This window comes from Oryx dammah, unplaced genomic scaffold, assembly GCF_014754425.2.
Source record: "Oryx dammah isolate SB20612 unplaced genomic scaffold, SCBI_Odam_1.1 HiC_scaffold_16, whole genome shotgun sequence".
NCBI classification, from domain to species: Eukaryota; Metazoa; Chordata; class Mammalia; order Artiodactyla; family Bovidae; genus Oryx; species Oryx dammah.
In genome coordinates this window covers 44,725,969-44,748,428 of record NW_024070200.1, presented here as the reverse complement: position 1 = coordinate 44,748,428, position 22,460 = coordinate 44,725,969, and the positions used below count along the sequence as shown (strand labels likewise).

Genomic DNA, 22,460 nt, shown 5'->3' with positions numbered 1-22,460 from the left:
AGCCCAGAAAAATAAAGTCAGCCACTGTTTCCACTGCTTCCCCCCCTATCTGCCATGAAATGATGGGACTGGATGACATGATCTTAGTTTTCTGTATGTTGAGCTTTAAGCCAACTTTTTCACTCTCCTCTTTTACTTTCATCAAGAGGCTCTTTAGTTCTTCTTCACTTTCTGCCATAAGGGTGGTGTCATCTGCATATCTGCGGTTATTGATATTTCTCTTGGCAATCTTGATTCCAGCTTGTGCTTCCTCGAGCCCAGCATTTCTCATGATGTACTCTGCATATTAGTTAAATAAGCACGGTGACAATATACAGCTTTGACATACTCCTTTCCTGATTTACAAACAGTCTTTTGTTCCATGTCCAGTTCTAACTGTTGCTCCCTGACCTGCATACAGGTTTCTCAAGAGGCAGGTCAGGTAGTCTGGTATTCCCATCTCTTTCAGAATTTTGCACAGTTTATTGTGATACACACCATCAAAGGCTTTGGCATAGTCAATAAAGCAGAAATAGATATTTTTCTGGAACTCTCTTGCTTTTTCGATGATCCAGTGGATGTTGGCAATTTGACCTCTGGTTCCTCTGACTTTTCTAAAACCAGCTTGAACATCAGGAATTTCGCAGTTCATGTATTGCTGAAGCCTGGCTTGGAGAATTTTGAGCATTACTTTACTAGCATGTGAGATGAGTGCAATTGTTCAGTAGTTTGAGCATTCTTTAGCATTGCCTTTCTTTGGGATTGGAATGAAAAATGACCTTTTCCAGTCCTATGGCCACTGCTGAGTTTTCCAAATTTGCTGTCATAATGAGTGTAACACTTTCACAGCATCATCTTTCAGGATTCGAAATCACTCAACTGGAATTCCATCACCTCCACTAGCTTTATTTGTAGTGATGCTTCCTAAGGCCCACTTGACTTCACATTCCAGGATGTCTGGCTCTAGGTGAGTGATCACACCATCATGATTATCTGGGTCATGGAGATCTTTTTTGTACAGTTCTTCTGTGTATTCTTGCCACCTCTTCTTAATATCTTCTGCTTCTGTTAGGTCCATACCATTTCTGTCCTTTATTGAGCCCATCTTTGCATGAAATGTTCCCTTAGTATCTCTAATTTTCTTGAAGAGATCTCTAGTCTTTCCCATTCTATTGTTTTCCTCTATTTCTTTGCATTGATCACAGAGGAAGGCTTTCTTATCTCTCCTTGCTATTTTTTGGAACTGTGCATTCGAATGGGTATATCTTTCCTTTCCTCCTTTGCCTTTTGCTTCTCTTCTTTTCACAGCTATTTGTAAGGCCTCCTCAGACAGCCATTTTGCTTTTTTGCATGTCTTTTTCTTGGGGATGGTCTTGATCCCTGTCTCCTGTACAACGTCACGAACCTCCATCCATAGTTCATCAGGCACTTTGTCTATCAGGTCTAGTCCCTTAAATCTATTTCTCACTTCCACTGTATAGTCATAGTGATTTGATTTAGGTCATACCTGAATGGTCTAGTGGTTTTCTCCACTTTCTTCAATTTAAGTCTGAATTAGGCAATAGGGAGTTCATGGTCTGAGCCACAGTCAGCTCCCAGTCTTGTTTTTGCTAACAGTATAGAGCTTCTCCATCTTTGGCTGCAAAGAATATAATCAATCTGATTTCAGTGTTGACCATCTGGTGATGTCCATGTGTAGAGTCTTCTCTTGTGTTGTTGGAAGAGGGTGTTTGCTTAATCAGACTTGTGAAAAGTCAGTGTATTCTACTGGTTTTCTTAAAGGAAGTGTTTTTAGCTATATTGATGAAGTATATTGTTTTTTGGGTGTTACTTTTCTATTTTATCATTTTTTTGTTCTTATCTTTACTTCCTTTGTGTTACGTTGACATCACCTTTTACACTTTTTGAGTTAAGCATATGTTATTTTCATTTTAAATCTTCCCTGCTTTTGAGACCAAAACCTTTCTTTCAGTACTGCTTTTATATGGGATCTAATTTTTAAAATATAACTATGTATCTGATCATTAGCTATTCTACATCTTCAGTTCAGTTCAGTTCAGTGGCTCAGTCGTGTCCGACTCTTTGCGACCCCATGAATCGCAGCACACCAGGCCTCCCTGTCCATCACCATCTCCCGGAGTTCACTCAGACTCACGTCCATCGAGTCTGTGATGCCATCCAGCCATCTCATCCTCGGTCGTCCCCTTCTCCTCCTGCCCCCAATCCCTCCCACCATCAGAGTCTTTTCCAATGAGCCAACTCTTCGCATGAGGTGGCCAAAGTACTGGAGTTTCAGCTTTAGCATCAGTCCTTCCAAAGAAATCCCAGGGTTGATCTCCTTCAGAATGGACTGGTTGGATCTCCTTGCAGTCCAAGGGACTCTCAAGAGTCTTCTCCAACACCACAGTTCAAATGCATCAATTCTTCAGCGCTCAGCCTTCTTCACAGTCCAACTCTCACATCCATACATGACCACAGGAAAAACCATAGGCTTGACTAGGCAGACCTTAGTTGGCAAAGTGATGTCTCTGCTTTTGAATATACTATCTAGGTTGGTCATAACTTTTCTTCCAAGGAGTAAGCGTCTTTTATTCTACATCTTAGGTACAGCTAATCACTGGGAGGACCTCAATGCCAGGACTAATAGAAAATCCAATATAATCCCAGCAGAATTGCTAAAGAATGGAAGGACTGCTTTCCCCTATTGTGGACTCTAGATTATTACAGAAGATGACAAGTCAGATAAACCTGAGGGAATTTTTTGAGAATACTGCTCATTTGTGCCTTAGCAGTATAAAGGGTAGTCAATTTTTTTCTTCCTGTCCTTACAATGCCTATTGTAGATCAAGTCAAAATATTTCTCCCTTGTTCGCACAATATGCATAGCTTCCCCATATCCCTTCTGCCCAGTAATTAGATCAAAGTAAAAGAGACTGAGGGCTTTCCAGGTGGCACAGTGGTAAAGAATCCGCCTGCCAAGCAGGAGACAAGGGTTCGATCCCTGGGTCAGGAAGATCCCCTGAAGAAGGAAATGCCAACCCACTCCAGTATTCTTCTTTGGATAATCCCATGGACAGAAGAACCTGTTGGGCTACAGTCCATGGAGTCGCAAAAAGTCGGACATGACTTAGTGACTGAGCATGCCCCAAAGGAACTGAGGCACTTGCAAACCTTATTGGTAACCTCTGTCTAGGCAAAGACTCCTTCACGTTCTACTGTATGTCTTAAAGGTGAGGATTCCTTCTTATTGCCAGCAGATTGTGAATATCTCAAACCCAGTTAATTTACTGAGAGTTCTTTGGTAGCTGGTTTGACAAATGCTGGGCTTCCTGGTGACTCAGACTGTAAAGAATCTGCCTGTGATGCATAAGACCCAGGTTCAATCCCTAGGTAGGGAAGATCCCCTGGAGAAGGAAATGGCAACCCACTCCAGTACTTTTGCCTGGGAAATCCCATGGACAGAGGAGCCTGATGGGCTACAGTTTATAAGGTCTCAAAGAGTCAGACATGACTGAGGGACTCACACTTTTCACTTTGACAGACATTGCTCAATAGCAAAATACCTACAAACAAGCATTTAGGCTACTGAGATGCAAAAATCATACATATGTTTTACTTTATGAAAAATTTTTCATTGACCCCAGAAGTGTCTTTATAAATCTTATAAAAAGATTTTTAATGGGAGAAGCTTCTGGAACATGATCATTCATATGAATCTGGTAAGCAGGTTAAGGAATCCCAACATTGGAATGTTTCATTTTCAAAACCAAACATCTCCATCTTTGTGGACTAAAGCCTGCTTTTTAAAATAAAATCAGTAGCTTTTTCCATCTTAAAGTAAGGAATATATTTTTGCTTCTGAGAAACACTTAGGTTATTATCTTATGGTCCCCACAAATTAGGTAACTGATTGGGTTTATCCTTCTAAGTTGGCTGGGTTTATGCCTCCAAACTGGCTTCTAGAAAGCTCAGATTTAAATATGTACCCCCTCCTATCCTGTAGTATGCATGTAGACCTCTCTGGTGTGCATTTCTATTTTAGTCTTATTCCTGGCTATAACATACTTTATTTTAGCCTTTTTTTGGCTATAACATATGCCCCTATACTTGTCTTTTCTTTGTCACCTACTGCTGGGTTATTTCATATTAGATTTTGTATCTCTTTATAGGCTGCCTTATTTAAAATTAGATATATATTTTTAAATAAAAACTCTTATTCTGCAATGTTTGCATAGTGAGGCTGCCTGATACAGTTTTACTCTCCACTAGATATACATAATTACGGGTGAAGCTCAGAAAATACACATTAGAAAAACAGTACAGGGAGTAAAGGCTCCCCACTTTCTGGAGACATTCAAAGAAAAGCTGGAGGACTTCATATCAGAGTTGCATTATCAAAGGTGGCATCTCTTTCCCCTCCCTACCAGCAGAGGAGAAGCTGGAGAAAAGATACTTCTACCACCTGCAGCCATCATTCACTAGGTGAGATAAGAATTATCCAGGCTGCCCATGATGCTCTCTGGGATCTGAAAAGGAGAATCCTTTCTCCTTAGCTCCAACAATGATTTGTGCTTACATAGTTTGGAAGAGAAATGTTCTAACTCCTTTGTACCTTGGTGTGTTCATACCTATAAATCATGAGTCTATTTACTGAGCATCTCTTCCTCCCAGAAATGGCTACAGCTATACCTGAGCTGTCACATATAAGTGAGCAGAGGCAACTTGTCACAAAACAGGCACACAGGTGTTGTGATGCTGAAGAGTTGTAGTAATTTGATCAAGGAACTACTACATGAGCATCTCCAAGCCCAGGGAACCTGGACTCCATCCCCAGCTTTCCTAGCTCTGATCTTGTTTTGCTCACACCAACTTAGAGTCAGCTTGAGGATGAAAAATAATTTAATTAACAGAATGCTGTTTTTTAGGTTATGATTCTTGCCAATGTCATTAATTACAGAATAATGTCTACAAATCCAAGTTAGCATAATAGGTGACTCAGTAATTCCTTGTGTGCTCCTGCTCAGTCGCTAAGTCATGTCCTACTCTTTGGAACCCTGTGAATGGCAGCCCACCAGGCTCCTCTGTCCATGAGATTTCCCAGGCAAGAATATTGGAGTGGGTTACCAATCATTTTCTCCTCCAGGGGATCTTCCCGACCCAGGAATCGAAACTGCTTTTCCTCCATTGGTGTTCTTTATCACCGAGCCACCTGGGAAGCCCCAGTAAATCCTTACTATTGCTATAATCAATCAGATCACAAAAACTCAAAGGAGAATTTTTTTTTCCCTGAAAACTGTAAAATATGTGTTGAAGACTTTTTCCGCTTGAAAGAACCCACACAGATGCATCATAAATTGCTGCCATTAAAAATTACTATTTGGACTTAATATTGTTTTGAGTTCATAGTCTATATTTTATAGTTACACTCTTTCAAACTGTAAAGCATTATTATAAAACAAAAAATATTAACAATGTTTGTCTCAGAGACTCACTATTCCCTTTATGCTAGGAGGCTCACCACACTTTCCTCCGGTCTGAACACCAACCTTTAATTAAATGTATGTCTGCAATGTCTATTCCTCATATACCATTCCAGATGTCTATCCAGTGAGAAGGGGTCCCTGGGCCGTTTTGTGGTTGATGTCCGAGTCACTTTCCTGCTTTTACTGGGCAGTAAGCCAAATAAATGATCTAAAGCATTCAAAGTAGACATCAAAATTAATAAATTTTATTCATATGAAATTCAGGATCACGCACCCTGTCTTATGAAGCATGAGTGCTGTCAACAAACTAGAGGAGATTTTTTTTAAATAAAGTCATCCCCCTGTAAATTTACTCAACACCATTGTCTCCAGACAGGGAGACAGCTTCCTTCAGACAAAGCAGAGCGAGTATGGCATAATCATTTGAAAGATTTGAGCTAAAATGTAGCTTATTGCAGAGTGAGTTATTTTCCAAACCTCTAGACCCACAAACTTTCTCTGGTGAGTTAAAATGACATTAAATTCCACGCATATGTGTGCAGCCCACAAAAACACCAAAGGACAATGAACTTAGCACCAGCCCAGAATTCCAATCACACTGAGAAGCTGTGACTCACAGTTTCTTCCCATCAAGGTCAGTACCTAATGTGTAGACACCCAAGTTCCTCACCCCCAGGAAGAAAACTTTCCTCTCTAATTCTCTGCTTTCCATCAACACCTTCAGCCTAGCATCACATCAGGATCAGTTTTGACCATTCGTCTGTCCTGCTGGGCTGCAAGCTAGTTGAAAACAGAAACTGTCTTGTTACTAGTTTTATCACCAAGAGCTGCTGTATCATAGGTGATCAATTTGTTGGACTGAATAAAAGATCTAGTTCATTTTTGTTTAGCAGGGTTTAAGGAGACATTTCACATTACCTTTCCCATTACATTCTTGTGATTACACCCAGACGGTCAAATTTAATGAAATGCTGAAAATGGAAATACTGTGGCAGGTCATAATAAATGCCAGTTCAGGAATGCCTTAAAAGTGTGCTTCTCCAACACAATGCAGTATTGTGCTCTTTCCAAGGGCCATAACTTACCCAACCCATTCTGACAGACTCTAATGAACCAAATGTCGTGTATGACAATATCCATTACCTGTGCTCACTGCAGTTTGACAGCAACTGCATCCAGAGAAACACTGTATCCTAAGCTGGCTGTTTCTAAAGAAACATACCCCTTTCACACAAAGAAAGATAAACAGGAATGCATGATGATCTGATGAAAATCCAATCTGATTTAAGAAGTAGAAAGATAACCTAGCACAAATGAGGAAAATTCAATAAATTCTATGAAATGCCAATGAAAAAAAAAATAACAGCTTTCTGGAATATGATCAACTGGTTAAAAGAGAGCTGAACATTGTTTACATAGCTTCTAATATAGTTCTGTAATTTATACTTACTATTAAGGATAAAAGCTACAACCTTGGTATATATTACTGCCCATTATTCAAACAGAATAGAGTTTTCTTAGAAAATCCATTTTTAAGGAAGAACATGGATCCCAACACGTTTCTTTAATTTCCACTTTTACACGTATGTTCTGATCTGATAAAGGAAGCATCTGTTAGATGGATGAAATATACAGAGATGACTCATTTATCTGACACTGTTACGGAAATGAGTAATTTTCCAGATAAAGAAGGATGCCCTCCAGAGTCGCATTTTTAGCTTAACTCTTGGAAAGCATACACTGAAGTCTTTAAATTAGGGACCTAGATAAGCTTGAACAACTTCTTGATGCTCAGCATCATTTCAGGGAACATGACATAGATACACTACCATGTGTAAAATAAATAGCTATGGGAACCTGCTGCATAACACAGGGAGCTCAGCTCCAAGGCAATGGCACCCCACTCCAGTACTCTTGCCTAGAAAATCCCATGGATGGAGGAGCCTGGTAGGCTGCAGTCCATGGGGTTGCTAAGAGTTGGATAGGACTGAGTAACTTCACTTTCACTTTTCACTTTCCTGCATTGGAGAAGGAAATGGCAACCCACTCCAGTGTTCTTGCCTGGAGAATCCCAGGGACGGGGGAGACTGGTGAGCTGCCATCTATGGGGTCGCACAGAGTCGGACACGACTGAAGTGACTTAGCAGTAGCAGTAGAGGGGTGGGATGGGGGGTGGGAGGGAGGCTCAATAGAGAGGGAATATATGTATATACATCGCTGATTTCACTTTGTTGTACAGCAGAAACTAACACAACATTGTAAAACATTTATACTCCAATAATACAAATTTTAAAAATAAATAAATAAAAAGCTAACTGCTCCCAAGCACTAAGCTTTTGAGTCCTCAAGGATGGTTTTGGCTTTGTTGTGAAACTGAGCTATGGTCTCTCAAACCCCAATCTCCACCCCACATTCTGCCCCAGTTCTTGCCCCTTTGCCACACAGAGTGACCCAGCCTCAGTCCTCTCTGTTCAACACTCCAGGCTGTGGATGGCATTTCAGATTCAGCTCTGCAGGCTTTATTCCTGGAGCTCCCACCTGGACAATGTATCAGTTTGGAACCTCCTTCCCAGGTGACTCAGTCGTAAAGAGTCTACCTGCCAACACAGGAGATGCAAGAGAGGCAGGTTCTATTTCTGGGTTGGGAAGATCCTCTGGAGAAGGAAACGCTAGCCGACTCTAGTATTCTTGCCTGGAGTATCCCATGGACAGAGGAGCCTGGCAGGCTATAGTCCACAGGGTTGCAAAGAGTCGGACACAACTGAGCAACTGAACACAGCACATTTAAGACAAGAGAGGTGACCAGTGCTCCTGGTCTTATCACTAGCACCTTCTCTGGGTAATCAGTACCCATAAGTGACCTAGCACCTTCTAAAATGTTCCATATCATTTTTAAACATCAGATTTTTAACATCAGTTTTATTGGGGTGGCCAAAGAGTTCATTCAGGTTTTTCCACAAAATGTTACAGAAAAACCCAGACAAACTTTTTGGCCAACTGAATATCCACGTTGTTATCCATCTTGTAAAGAAAACAGTTAGGACCTACAGGTCAGCTACCACACCTCTAGATTACCTGCTCTTTGACAATTCTTCTCTCTGAAATTAATGCAAAAAGCCTAGTCCTGGGTGGTCTTTTTCAATTTGAGATCCAGAGAAGTACAGTATTTTTGCCTTTTTTATGGTGAGTTTCCATTGCTGACATAATCTGAAAAATTAATCTAAGCATGTTATGGCTCAGCTGAGGGGTGGAGGGAGGGACATCTGACAGCCAAACGGTGCCCCTGTTCCCTTTTGTATTTATGTTGCTGATTGTTTTCAAGTTGATGGGTCACCCAAAGTGATGGGTTTTACTTTCAAGGAAATCTTTCCCAAACCAGAGTGCAAGTTCTCAGGTTTTGAGCATTATTGCAAGGGAACATTTCCAGAAGGTCCTCTTCCCAAGGTCAAACATATCCAACCTCAATTTTTAATACCCTTTTCATCACAAAATTATTCTACTAAATGATTTAACATGAACAACTTTAAGGTGTAATGCAAATTACTGTTTCAAACTAACACTTTATTGATTAGCATTTGTATCAATAGAGAGATATTCATGTTCACATTACAGTGTGAATTTCACCCAAATGTAGGGTGAAAGGAATCAATGTGTATGGGTTTATGTAGGGGAAATTGAACATCTGCACGTAAACATCTCCCAAGGCTGAATCCTGCAGACATCTGTGCTCTATAAAGCAGAAAAAAGGAAAAGGTTTCCATAGGAAAATAAAGTTTCTCCATAAAAGACAAAAGTAAAGGTGCGGTCTTCTGCCTTATTAGTGAAGTTCTTCAAAGAAAGACAAGAAAAGAAATGACCCACGAGGCATAGAACTTGGTGGTCGCTTATTCAGTGTGAGTCTTGAGTGTATTCATTCCCTAATCTTTTCCATTTATTAAAACTGCCCCCACTCTTCAAAGTATTCCAGTATTGTTAGCCACTCCCCCTGAGTGACCCTTCCTCACTATTTAGAAAGAATATTTATCATGTTTTAATGATCAAAGTATTGTACAGTCATCTGTAGAAAGCCTAGAGAATATACTTAAAAGAAAATTTTAAACATCCATAATTCTGCAGTCCAAAGATAACCACTGTTAACAGCTTGGGGTATTTCTTGGTGTTTTTCTTTCTGTCCACATATGAAAAAAGTTGGAGACTTCTATGATTTTGTGACCCAATCTTACAATCTATGGATATAATGTTAATGTTTCCCATGTTATTTTGAAAGTGCACATATAATAAAAATTTTGTAATAGTCCATGTTAGAAATCCCATAATTTATCCAACCATTTCCTTACGGTTTAATATTTAAATTGTTCCTGGTTGTCACATATTATGAATAACGATGAGATCAATGTAATTTTGCATAAAACTTAAAAAATAAAACTTAAAATATTCCCTTGACTAATTCCCAGAAAAGACATAAGTTGGCTAAAAGTAAACATATTTTTAAGGCTCCGAATAAAGATGACAAAACTGCTTATCAAAAGCATTGCACGTATTATTATTCACTAGCATCACATACGGAGAAGGCAATGACAGCCCACTCCAGTGTTCTTGCCTGGAGAATCCCAGGGACGGGGGAGCCTGGTGGGCTGCCGTCTCTAGGGTCACACAGAGTCAGACACGACTGAAATGACTTAGCAGCAGCAACAGCAGCAGCATCACATGGCCTGACCTTTTGTGTCACAATTGCCAGCACGAGGTTTTCATTTTGTTCCTTTTTTAAAGTAAAGTTGGGGGGGATGCTATGTGGTCATTGCTTGGATTTACATTTTATTGATTACAAGTAAAATGGGGTTTTTCCACATGAGTTAACAGGTTTTTCTCTTTCCTTTTAGAGGAATAAATTATTTTCCTTTACTATTTTCTTTACTTTTTCTTACAAAGTATTTTACACAGTATTTTACCATAATTTGTATATGTTATTTTCCTTTAACTTTTCATTTGAATGATTTTCAGTAAATACTCATTTTTAAGCCTTCCTAATAGTCAAACGTACCAATACACTCTATTTTCCATTCATTCTAAGTTTCTCCATTAGAAATTTGAAAAAAAAAAAGAAAGAAATTTGAGAAACATTTACTTTTACAGTCTTATTATATTTTTATGGTTTAATTTTTATTTAACTCTTCAATCCATATGGAATTTATTTTGGCATATGGAAAAGACTTTAAATTAACTTTCTCTAAATAGTTAACTGACTGTTCTATACCACATGTTGAATATAGTAAATGTGTACATTTACTGAAAGTATTTGAGACTATAAGTTTACCTCTCAGTATAAATTGTAGTTAGTTATGATTTTTGATACAGTATTCTCTTTTTGGTTATTTCCTATAAAGTGTGTAATTATATTTCTCATGTCCTCTTTGGCCAATAATTGCTTTAGGAGAATATTTTTAAATGTCTAAGAGTTTATACTTTTTGTCTTAAAAACATCTTGTCTTTATGTTTATTTGATTTATTTAGATTCAGAGGACTTGGGCTACATTCATCTCAATATGCTAATTTTTCTACATTTGCACTTCCTAAATTCTAAGATGCTGCTTCTCACTTTTTAAAAAAAATCAGAATGCAATATAATTAACACATATATTAGCAATATTTGTGGATTTTCTTCACAAAATCTTTTAGTAAATCAAAAGTGACTTATGGCATTTATTTAACTTCTTCTCTTCCACTCAATCTCTTCTGCCATTTGTGAGTATATGTTAATAGGTTAGCTCTGAGATCTGTATAACATAGCTACCATCTTCTTCTCATCAATTTTATTACCCTGTCCTCTTCCTCTGTTACTAAGTTTCTGAAATTTATTTTCATAATTCAATTTTCTGTGAAACCAGAATACTTAATACTGACTACATCTTGATTTCTTTGACACTGTGTGTGTGTTTGCTCACCCACTCTTTGTGGCCCCATGGACTGTAGCCTGCCAGGCTCCTCTGTCCATGGGATTCTCCAGGCAAGAATACTGGAATGAGTGCCATTTCCTACTCAAGGAGATCTTCCCAACCCAGAGATCAAACCGACATCGATGAACAAGGATTTGGGGAGAGGGGAGGAAGCAGAGGAGGATGTTCTAAGCAACCAGGACAATTTGTGTAAAGACACAGATGGAGAAGAGCCACATGAATGGACACACAAAAGCATCATTAATAAATCCAGGCCTAGACTTCCCTGGTGGTCCAGGGGTTAAGAATCCACCTGCCAATGCAGAGGACGGGGGTTCGATCCCTAGTCAAGGAACTAAGATCCCGTGTGCCACAGGGCAACTAAGCCCACGCGCAGCAACTACTGAGCCTGAGAGACAACACTGGAGCCTGAGAGACACAAGTAAGACTTGACACAGCTAAATAAATAAATTTTCTTTTTTTTAGGTTTTGGCTTTTTTTCCCCAAACTTATTTATTTTTAATCAAAGGAAAATTGCTTCACAATCCGGTACTGGCCTCTGCCATACATCAACATGAGTCAGCCATAGGTATACATGTGTCTCCTCGACCTTTAACTTCCCTCCCACTTCCCACCCGTTCCTACCTGTATAGGTTGTTATAGAACCCTGGTTTGAGTTCCCCCAGTCATACAGTGAATTCCCAATGGTTATCTATTTTACACATGGTATATGCTTCCATGTTACTCTCTCGAAAAACCCAGGCCTGGAAATTTATTGGAAGACAATGCCAAGAGAATGTCCAGATGGGACACCCCTAACAGCTACACCCTTGTTCCCCACTGGCTCTTGGAGTGACCCACCAAGCACAGTAGCCAGCAGCACCTCAACCTCAGGTCCACTGATCTCAACTGCTAACTCCAGCCCAACAGAAATGTCCGGGTTGGAAAGCTGAGTGACCACCTGTCCCAGTTTGCCTGGATGATTTCAGCCCCAAGAAAACTGTGACAGTTGGTCACCCTACGAAAGTGGACATGAGACTTATACTAAAAGTATCATAAAAGGTTAGATAGAAAATAACACTAGAGACACTTTATGATTTTTATGATATTTATGATTTTTTATGATTTCTTTATTTGGCTGTGCTGGGTCTTAGTTGTGGCATGTGGGATCTTAGTTCCCTAACCAGTGATTGACCCCATGTCCCCTTCATTGACAACATGGAGTCTTAGCCGCTAGACCACCAGGGAAGTCTCTGTGGACACTTTCAAGGTACTTTTCCAGCTGGTTTCGGGCATCCACGGTGCCAAAACCACCCACGTACCACCTGAACAGCCCTCAAGAGGCCTCTGCTACCCAAAGTCCACATCCAAGAAATACTGTCCAGAGTGATACAGCCTCAAGCACGAGCAGGCAAAAGCATCCGCAGAATGACCCAAACCTCCCAGAGCCTTAGCCCCCCAAGAACCTCTTTGCAAGCCATGCCTGTACTTTTGTGCTGTAGGCCAGGACTTGCCCAACCAAAAACAACATTTCCAAACTCCAAATCAGCCAATCAAAACATAATGCTTAAAATCCCTCATGATAGGGTATAAATTCCACTATTGCCTGGACATCTAGCCCTTCCAACTTCAGCTTGCATAGAGTCAGCAAAGTCTTTTCTGGCCTGACATAGCTCTCTCACCCAGCCAGCGAATCCACTCACCTTTGTCTTATAGCTCTCTCCATCTCTGTTCTTCCTCCCTGACAAGAGAAAGAAATAACATGCTTCCATCCTGCCACATCCAGTCTTCTACCTGCCACTTACTCCCTATCCTCATAGCAAGCCCAAAAGGCCAGCTTTCTGGCCGTAGCCTTGCCTTGGTCCAAGGCAGCAGACATCACTAAAATCCACTCACATTGTTATGCCTGAAGCAAAAGAGACCACAGTAGATTGTGAACCCTGACATTCATTTAAAAGAAACTTATATTTGTAGCAAAGAAGAGAGGCCCAATGGCTTTTATGTGTGTGTGCCAATAGAGTTTTATTTACAAAAACTTAAAGAGTGGGGCAGGTTTTGACCTGTAGGCAGTACTTTGTAGGTTACTGATTTAAGTGACTTGTTCAAGGTCATAGGTCTGATGAGTATCAGAATTTGGATAGAATTCAGATTTCCTGACTTCCAATGTGTTTTTCCATTCCACTATGTTGTTGCCTTTATAATTTATTTTGCATTCATCACACACTACCTTGTTTTATTATTAATCTTATACGGCTACTTATGATCTTTTGGTAGTCCAAGAGGCAGTGGACATCCAAGGACTGAGGGAGACACAGTAGAACGATTAGAAGTAACCTAGTCTCAAAGTGCTTGAAGACCTAGTACATCCTGGGCAGGGACAGGTCAGACCTCAGAGAGAAGAGAAATCTGGGCACAGGCAGCAAGGGCTGCACTGGGAACTGTTTGGAACTTCAACGTCTTGTATCTACCATTTAACTCACCTGATGAACGTAATTTGAAAAATTACCCAGTACCCCAAAAATGAGTCAAAGAAGACAGCATTAGAAGAGGAAAATGTCTGCATGGTTCAAAAGCTCAACTGACTCTCCATTAACCAATCTTTTTCTTTAATGCTTGAGAATGAGCTGATGTGCAAAAAACTCCACGATAATGAAATTCAGAGTGCACGTATACCAAAGTGAATCAGAGCAGCACATATGGCTACGTGTGCAGTATTCATGTATCTGCAATGTGCCTGAATTAGGAATCAAGTACAAGTCATTCCAATTAATGTGTTCCTGTCTTCTAGCATTGATCTAATGAGAAAGCAAGCTCGTGGTCTAACTCTTTGGAATACTGAAGGAACCTAACTACATTTGACCAAGATTACTCACTAACAAAGGAATGAACTATTCAAACTCAAATGGCTCACTGCTTAAAAACATTATACACACAGGCCAGAAACAACAAAGAAAACTCTCCTATGCAGAGAACATGTGAGCTGCCCATTTAGATCCCCAGAGACACTGGCAATGTCCTATAGATACAAGGGTCGTGTCCATCTCCCTTCATGAGAAACTTCAGAAGCTGGTATATACTTCCCAAGTTAAAAACTATTATATGAATAACTTGGGAACATCAAGTGATATTTCTGAGGCCTGCCAACAGTTTAACCACAATGAAGCTCCCGGCCAAAATATTCATGAAAAGTTCAGAAGAAGTTACTTTGAGAAAGATAGACTCGCAGCAAACAGATTTCTTGTCCTTAGAAAGAATACATAAATCAATACTCAAACAAGCAAAATGAAAATTCGGTTTGTTCATAATCATTGAAGAAAAAAGACATATAGAAGTTTAGAAAGAAGACTCCACAAAGAGTTCATTATTAACATGTTATTGTTACGATGCATATTAAAAATTCATTCAAACATTGCTCTCATACTTTTCCTTCCCACAGATTAGAAGTAAAAAATGTCTTAACTGAGCTGCAGGGCAAAAAACAGACACTTGGCTTTGCTACTTCTTGACTGTGTGATCTTGGGTAAGACACTGTTCCTCTCCGAAGCTCCATTTCCTCACCTGAAAAAACAGAATCCCTAAACTTCCTTCCAACTCTGTCATTCTATAATTCCAGGGCCACACATCCTCTCTGCTGATGGAAATAGTAGAGAAAATACAAACTGAAGTAGCATTTTGCGACAAGAAATCATACAAGTAGGCAAAGAGTTAACTTGACTCCAATGATGATTCTGATTTTTGACAAACAGAGAATTTTACAATCATAGAGTTTTACAGATGTAGAATGATCAACCTCTGAATTTGACTTCAGGAAAGGAAACGAAATTTTTGAAAATAATGCTGTCTAAGGTGAGAGGGGGTATGGAGGGAGGAGATGATAGAAGTCTGACTTTAAGAGCTAAAAGGAGGAGGAGAAAGCAGCAGGAGAAAATAAGAATTTGGAAATCAAGTAGTCACTGAAAGCAATGGTAGATGAGAGCATAGGTGACAGTGATTTTAACTTGAAAAAAAAAATCTTGAATCCACTTAAACGTGGGCAGAAAGAGACAAAATAAATACCAGATCAGTCAGTGACAGATGGTGACAGGGAAGAAGAGATGATGGGTATAAACAGTATAAAAGGATCTCTGCAGGGGACTTCTCTGGCTGTCCAGTGGTTAGGACTCCATGCTTCCAATGCAGGGGGTTCAGGTTCTATCCCTGGTGGGAAAGCTAAGATCCCACATGCCTTGAAGCCACAAAACCAACAAAATATAAAAGGGCCTCTGCAACACAAAATCCAGGTGGTTCTCTCCCAAATGTCCATAAGCTTACATTAAAATTTACCCTAGGTTAATTAAGCTCCAATACTTTGGCCACCTGATGCCAAGAGCCAACGCACTGGAAAAGACCCTGGTTCTGGGGGAAATTGAGGGCAGGAGGAGAAGGGGGCGGGAGAGGATGAGATGGTGGGGTGGCATCACTGACTTGATGGACATCAGTCTGAGCAAACTCTAGGAGACAGTGAAAGACAGGGAAGCCTGACGTGCTGCAGTCCATGAGGTTACAAAGAGTCAGACACGACTCAACAACTGAACAACAAATAGTTAATTCCAAATTCTCAAGGAGTTAAGAATGAGCTCATGAGGCAGCTCATGAATTTGAAATTATTCCCTTGGATCTGCTAAGGTCTCCAAAGCCCTATTCACTGTATAGTGGTGGTGATTTAGCTGCTAAGTGGTGTCCAACTCTTACAACTACACGGACTCTAGGCCACCAGGCTCCTTTGTCCATGGGATTTCCCAGGCAAGAATACTGCAGTAGGTTGTCATTTTTTTCTCCAGGGGATCTTCCCAACCCAGGGATCAAACTCAGATCTTGTGCATTGCAGGCGAATTCTTTACTGATTGAGCCACCAGGGAAGCCCCCTGTAACAGTGGAATTCGGATTTCTGGGAAAAGAGATAATTTTTGACATGATTCTTCCAAGAGAAGCAGCTGGGTGTATCTCAGAGTGGGAGCGCCTAAAGTTTAGAATATAAGTTTCAGTTTTTTTCACATAACCATCTGGGTGTCCTTGAGTAAGTCATTTGCATGTTCACAGCGTCTGTTTCCTTGACTCTTGAAATGCGGCATTTGAGAAAAGGCTCCACCAGCTATAAAATCCTACGACTCTCTAAGTAATAGTTTACTGCATTGCTGGCATGACTGCCTTGATCATCACCATCATCCAATTAACACTGTAATGTAGAATATTTCTGTAGTTTCGAAAAGTAGACTATTTAGGACAGGAAGGAGTTCGGAACACGAAATACAGTCACTTTGTTTTTCAAAACAAATGAGGGGGCTTCCCTGGTGGCTCAATAGTAAAGAATCTGCCTGCCAATGCAGGAGACGTGGGTTCCTTCCCTGATTCAGGAAGATCCCACATGCCACAGGGCAACTAAGCCCATGCGCCACAACTGCTGGGCCAGAGCCCTAGAGCCCAGTGCTCTGCAACAAGAAGCCACCACAATGAGAAGGCTGTACCGCACCTAGAGAGCAGCCCCTGTTCATGGCAACTAAAGAAAAGCCCGCACAGCAACAAACACTCAGCACAGCCAAAAATATTCCTTTTTTAAAAAAATGAGGACTCTGAGGTCCAAAGATGCTGAATGACTTTGTTAAATTACAAGCCAATCAGTGGCAGAAGCAAGACAAAGGCTGCCTGACTAGTCCTGCCTGCACCAAAATGCATAGCTACCAGTTGGCTTCAGGATGGCATACTTCACTAGAAGCTGCCCCAGTCCCCTTATAACCCATAGTCCGCTTTTTATGTGACTCATTAAACACAGCCTACATCACAGCTGGGCTTTACTGGCCTCGAGGCTCTTAGTTTTCCAGACATCTAATCCAGGGGATATTGGAAGAGTGACCTGAAGTTCATCATGAAAATACACCAGAATCGAGTACACTTTAAAAAGTTCTACAGGGTCATTGAAGACAGCAAGTATCTACACACTGTCTGCCCACTTCCCATTTTATCAAATGAGTATTTGATAGGCGGAAGTTCCTGGTGAACCCAGTCCTGACCCACAACTTCAGGAACCAGACAGCAGCCTCCACAGCATAAGCACTTTGTCACTCTGGCTTCAGGCTGCTGGGATAGTGGGATGGCTGCCCTGAAAACCTCTGAGAGACAACCTGGGGATTTCTGTGTCGGAGTGATGCTGCCTGCCACGCAATATGCTGCCACCTGCTCCGAGATGAGACAGTTGGTTGCAGAGAACACAAGGTACAGACATCGGATCCAGCAACCTGGTTGTATCTCTCAGATATCATAATGTGGGAAAGAAGTTGAACACAGATGAGTATGTGCTGTATGATCCCATCAAAACTGGGTCATTTGTAAAGACGTGGATGGACCTAGAGTCTCTTATACAGAGCAAAGTTATAAGTCAGAAACAGAAAGACAAATATTGTATATTAACATATATATCTAGGAAGATGGTACAGATAAACCTCTTTGCAGGGCAAGAATAGAGACAGCGACATGGAGAATAAACAAAGGACATTAACTGGGAAAAGAAGAGTGTGAAATAAACTGGTAGATTGGGATTGACATACATATACTATTGATACGACATATAAAATAGGTAACTAATGAGAACCTACTGTTTAGCACAGGGAACTGTACTCAGTGCTCTGTAGTGACCTAAATGGGAAGGAAATCCAAAACAGAGGGAGTATACTATATGTAGCGCTTCCCTGGTGGCTCAGCGGTCAAGAATCCACCTGCAATGCCAGAGATGCAGGAGACTCAGGTTCAATCCCTGGGTCAGGAAGCTCCCCTGGAGGAGGGCATGGCAACCCACTCCAGTATTCTTGCCTGGAGAATCCCATGGAGAGAGGAGTCTGGTGGGCTACTGTCCATGGGGTCGCAAAGAGTCGGACACAACTGAAACAACTGAGCATGCACGCACATGTATACATATGACTGATTCACTGCTGCACAGCATAAACTAACACAACACTGTAAGGCAATTATATCCCAATTCAAAAAAACAGAAATAAAAACCAAAATGAACCTATAACAGTGATAGAAGTCAGACTAAAGATTACTTCCTGGGTGAGAGATACAGAAGGGGTCCATGGAGCTTCCTGGGGTGGGGGAATGTTTAATTGCTGGATCTGGGTGGTAGTTACACAGGGCATCAGTTCAGTTCAGTTCAGTCGCTCAGTCATGTCCGACTCTTTGTGACACCATGAATCACAGCACGCCAGGCCTCCCTGTCCATCACCATCTCCCGGAGTTCACTCAGACTCACGTCCATCGAGTCCATGATGCCATCCAGCCATCTCATCCTCGGTCGTCCCCTTCTCCTCCTGCCCCCAATCCCTCCCAGCATCAGAGTCTTTTCCAATGAGCCAACTCTTCGCATGAGGTGGCCAAAGTACTGGAGCTTCAGCTTTAGCATCATTCCTTCCAAAGAAATCCCAGGGTTGATCTCCTTCAGGATGGACTGGTTGGATCTCCTTGCAGTCCAAGGGACTCTCAAGAGTCTTCTCCAACACCACAGTTCAAAAGCATCAGTTCTTCGGCGCTCAGCTTTCTTCACAGTCCAACTCTCACATCCATACATGACTATGGGAAAAACCATAGCCTTGACTAGACGGACCTTAGTCGGCAAAGTAATGTCTCTGCTTTTGAATATACTATCCAGGTTGGTCATAACTTTTCTTCCAAGGAGTAAGCCTCTTTTAATTTCATGGCTGCAGTCACCATCTGCAGTGATTTTGGAGCCAAAAAAAATAAAGTCTGACACTGTTTCCACTGTTTCCCTATCTATTTTCCATGAAGTGATGGGACCAGATGCCATGAACTTCGTTTTCTGAATGTTGAGCTTTAAGCCAACTTTTTCACTCTCCTCTTTCACTTTCATCAAGAGGCTTTTTAGTTCCTCTTCACTTTCTTCCATAAGGGTGGTGTCATCTGCATATATGAGGTTATTCATATTTCTCCCAGCAATCTTGATTCCAGCTTGTTCTTCCTCCAGTCCAGAGTTTCTCATGATGTACTGTGCATGTAAGTTAAATAAGCAAGGTGACAATATACAGCCTTGACATACTCCTTTTCCTATTTGGAACCAGTCTGTTGTTCCATGTCCAGTTCTAACTGTTGCTTTCTGACCTGCATACAGATTTCTCAAGAGGCAGGTCAGGTGGTCTGGTATTCCCAATCTCTTTCAGAATTTTCCACAGTTTACTGTGATCCACACAGTCAGAGGCTTTGGCATAGGCAATAAAGCAGAAATAGATGTTTTTCTGGAATTCTCTTGCTTTTTCCATTATCCAGCGGATGTTGGCAATTTGATCTCTGGTTCCTTTGTCTTTTCTACAACCAGCTTGAACATCAGGAAGTTCACAGTTCATGTATTGCTGAAGCCTGGCTTGGAGAATTTTGAGCATTACTTTACTAGCGTGTGAGATGAGTGCAATTGTGCGGTAGTCTGAGCATTCTTTGGCATTGCCTTTCTTTGGGATTGGAATGAAAACTGACCTTTTCCAGTCCTGTGGCCACTGCTGAGTTTTCCAAATTTGTTGGCATATTGAGTGCAGCACTTTCACAGCATCATCTTTCAGGATTTGAAACAGCTCAACTGGAATTCCATCACCTCCATTAGCTTTGTTCATAGTGATGCTTTCTAAGGCCCACTTGACTTCACATTCCAGGATGTCTGGCTCTAGGTAAGTGATCACACCATTGTGATTATCCGGGTTGTGAAAATCTTTTTTGTACAGTTCTGTGTATTCTTACCATCTCTTCTTAATATCTTCTGCTTCTGTTAGGTCCCTACCATTTCTGTCCTTTATCGAGCCCATCTTTGCATGAAATGTTCCCTTGGTATCTCTAATTTTCTTGAAGAGATCTCTAGTCTTTCCCATTCTGTTCTTGCATAAAGATATTTAAAAACTGGTCAACTTCTACACTTCAGATATGGATGTCATTTACTATATGTATGTTATACTTTAATAAACAATGAATTTAACATATTGTGTGCAGACCCTTGATGTGAATGGAGAGTATGCTCCTTCCTTTTCTTTTCCATAAGAGTATCTGAGATTCTCCGAATTGAATCTTCACAAATAATATTACTAGCAATAACAATAGCTACATGAAGTACTTTTATGCATAGAACCTGTGCAGACAGACATAGGAATTACCTGAATTATCTCCTTTAATTCTTAAAACATTTCTGTGAGGTTGACCAATACCATCATATATCTCACAGATGACAAAACTAAGGCACAGAGAAGTGAAGTAACTTGTCCAAAGTCACACAGCAAGTAAAATATCAGAACTGAAATTCAAACCCAAAGCAGTGTGACTCCTAAGTCTATGTTCTTAACTTTTCATCACATTTGATGGTATGTTGCAGGAAGGGGGAAATTTTCAAACTGAGGAATATTTTATCTAACTTTTCTCTGATATTACAGTGCAGTTTGCACACTCAGCATGAAGAGGAAAGAGGATCCAGGCTTGGGCTGATAGGTTAACAGTTCTCTAGTTAATTACATTCTTGAGATTCATTCAACAGATACACCTAGTTTGGTAAAAATGCCCTTTTTTTGGCCTTTAATAGCAGAGGGTAGGTGCTATTATTGGCTTGTTATTATAGTTTGACTTTGTTCCTTCAGTGAAAAGAAACACAGTGGGAGCAACACAGAATGTTTTCACAGGCTATCCACTGGGCCCTCCAGAACACTATGTCCTAGGACAGAATTTCCACTGTTTGCCACATGCTTTTAAGGTCTGCCTTAGGCTTTTTGGAAAGACTGAAGGGGCTTACTTTACTCTTCAGATAGCTTTTATATTGTTATGATATTAAATATAATTTATCTGTAGAAGCTGGAGAAGGCATTAACCACTCTTTAATTAAAAAACACAAAGCTCGTGATTTTCTAGACATCCTCTTCTATCCTTTACTGGTCCTCAATTAGTTTCTCTGAAGCTTTCCTATGAAAACCTATTAAATCATTAATTTCTCGATTGAAAGGAGACATAAATCATAGCTGAAGCTCCAACACTCTGGCCACCTGACACGAAGAGCTGACTCACTGGGAAAGACTCTGATGTTGGGAAAGGTTGGGAACAGGAGAAGAAGGGGGCGACAGAGGATGAGATGGTTGGATGGCATCACTGACTCAGTGCAGGTAAGTTTCAGCAAACTCCAGGAGACAGTGAAAGACAGGGAAGCCGGGTGTGCTGCAGTCCATGGGGTTGCAAAGAGTAAGTCACGATTTAGTGACTGAACAACAACAACAAATCATAGAGCCTCTAAAAATCCATCCAGGAGAAAGGGCAGAAAGTATCTTGATGGTTTAGCCCCTCTTAGCAAGCGGGCCCAAAGCGTTAACTGAGGTCTATGTTATGAAAATGACTTCCCAGGTGGATCAGTAGTAAATAATCCGCCTGCCAGTGCAGGAGATGTGGGTTCAGTCCCTGGGTTGGAAAGATGCCCTGGAGAAGGAAATGGCAACCCACTCCAGCGTTCTTGCCTGGGAAATCCCCATGGACAGAGGAGCCTGGGGGAATACAGTCCGAGGGGCCACAAAAGAGTCGGACATGACTTAGCAACCAAACAACAACAACAAGGCATCAGTGTAAATCGAGAATGAGAAGGCATAGTACCGAGGGTGCACTTTTGCTCTCTGCATCTCAGCCAAGCTCAAGTCTTGCTCTCCAGTGGGGTTTTGTGCAGTGATTTAAACACACACCCATGTGCACACAAGCACACTCACACAGAGGCAGGCATCTGTTTTCCTTTCTGGAAAATGGGCTTGAAAAAGGTAAGTTTTGATACTGGTCAAAAAAAATTAAATAAGAGCTCAGAGGGCAATGAAAGCAAAGCTTAATCAGAAAACAGAACTTTTAGATAATTTCAGAATCACATGATGAATTTGGCAATAGCTAAATTGAACAAATTTAAATATTTATCTTAATATTTAAATATTTCCGATGAAAATCAGAGACCGTGTCTCTCAAGCCAATGCCACAACCAGAGCAGGAGCCACACCCTGAGCAGGAAGCTACGCGCAAGCATGGGCAG

The 22,460-nt window shown here is 40.9% G+C and overlaps 1 protein-coding gene across 1 annotated transcript in view; it reads right to left on the bottom strand.

The window, feature by feature from the left end:
• The window catches only part of ADAMTSL3 (ADAMTS like 3), a 226,946-nt gene that overhangs the window by 144,846 nt on the left and 59,640 nt on the right, over positions 1–22,460 (bottom strand). The window lies entirely within an intron of this gene.